At 47.8% G+C, this 1,346-nt stretch overlaps 1 pseudogene across 1 annotated transcript; it reads left to right on the top strand.

Moving 5' to 3' along the window:
• Positions 1-37: 37 nt before the first annotated feature.
• Positions 38-517, top strand: LOC104160094 (annotated as a pseudogene). The gene has a single exon (XR_696436.1). The product of XR_696436.1 is annotated as a protein phosphatase 1L pseudogene (transcript).
• The last annotated feature ends 829 nt before the right edge of the window (positions 518-1,346 follow it).

The raw sequence follows: 1,346 nt of genomic DNA, 5'->3' as shown, positions 1-1,346 counted from the left end.
CGTTGCATGGTGTGGGGATACACGGTCTCGATAATAAATGATAGAGGATACAATGACTTTGCTGTCTCTGCTGGGTCGGATCATGCGTTACTTCTTGCTTAGACCGGAGACCCTGTTCTTGCTGTGCATCAGCCTGGCTCTGTGGAGTTATTTCTTCCACACGGATGAGGTGAAAACCATTGTTAAGTCCAGCAGGGATGCGGTGAAGATGGTGAAGGGCAAGGTGGCCGAGATCATGCAGAATGACAGGCTCGGGGGGCTAGACGTGCTGGACGCAGAGTTCTCCAAGACCTGGGAGTTCAAGAGCCACAATGTGGCTGTCTACTCCATCCAAGGCCGGAGGGCTCACATGGAGGACAGGTTCGAAGTAATCACTGACCTGGTGAACAAGACTCACCCCTCCATCTTCGGGATATTTGATGGGCACGGAGGAGAGGCAAGTGCTCAGCTGGAAAAAAAAAAAGGGGTGGGGTGGGGTGGTGGGAGAGGATGGTCACAGGGTGTTCTCGCCCACCAGGTTTGTGTGGTTATCTTGAGACATTGTTGGGGGGGGGTTGTCTCTAAATAGAGATTGAGAGATACTCCATTCCCTTTATCTTTCATTACCCCTTCCACGATCAGCGCAGTATAAATGTGTTTACACTCCCTCTGCCCTTTTCAGTAGTAAAGGTTTAATTGAAGTAAAAGCCGTTGGAGGTGGCTCTTACGTGCGTGGAATAACGATGATGAGCACAAACTCCCTGGGGTCATCTTTTGTTACAGCGAAGTGTGGTGTGATCTGATTTTTGGCACGGGGCTGGTCTCCCCCTCCTGTCAGGAGCTGGGCTCATCAGCAGTGGTTCGAGAGGAGTCCTGTCTCTTAGAGGCAGGCGTGTGTGCAGCCTTAAAGCTGATGTGTGTAAAACATGTCTTTGCAGTAATTCATTCCGAAGTGAGGACCAGCGAGTCACTGAGAATGAGAATCACGTTTGTGAATTGCAGGTAGTTTTTAAGTCATTACAGCTGTGCTGTTGTACTTGTCCCCTCCCTAGTGGAAAGCCAGGAAAACTGTCATTTTGAAACTTTCTGGTGTTTAACCTCTTAACTTTCTTAGGCAGGGTGATTTCCTTTACGTTGTGCTATGTAATTATTACAGCTTGATGGGCTGCTACATTTATTACAGATGACAAATGTTGAAACTATAGCTTCCTCTTCATTTAGGATTGTGACACTGCCACGTCGCTTTTTGTGTAGCACAAAGCATGTGTTTCATAACTGTGGAAAGGGACAAAGAATTTGTCCTTGTGTGACAAATTAGCTCTAGCAACCGTCATGCTGGGTATGAGATTACCTTACGGGTTTTGCTG

The sequence above is a fragment of the Cariama cristata genome, unplaced genomic scaffold (assembly GCF_000690535.1).
Source record: "Cariama cristata isolate BGI_N322 unplaced genomic scaffold, ASM69053v1 Scaffold25240, whole genome shotgun sequence".
Classification (NCBI taxonomy): domain Eukaryota; kingdom Metazoa; phylum Chordata; class Aves; order Cariamiformes; family Cariamidae; genus Cariama; species Cariama cristata.
Note: the sequence above shows the minus strand (reverse complement) of the source record. Positions and strands in the feature narration are given on the sequence as shown.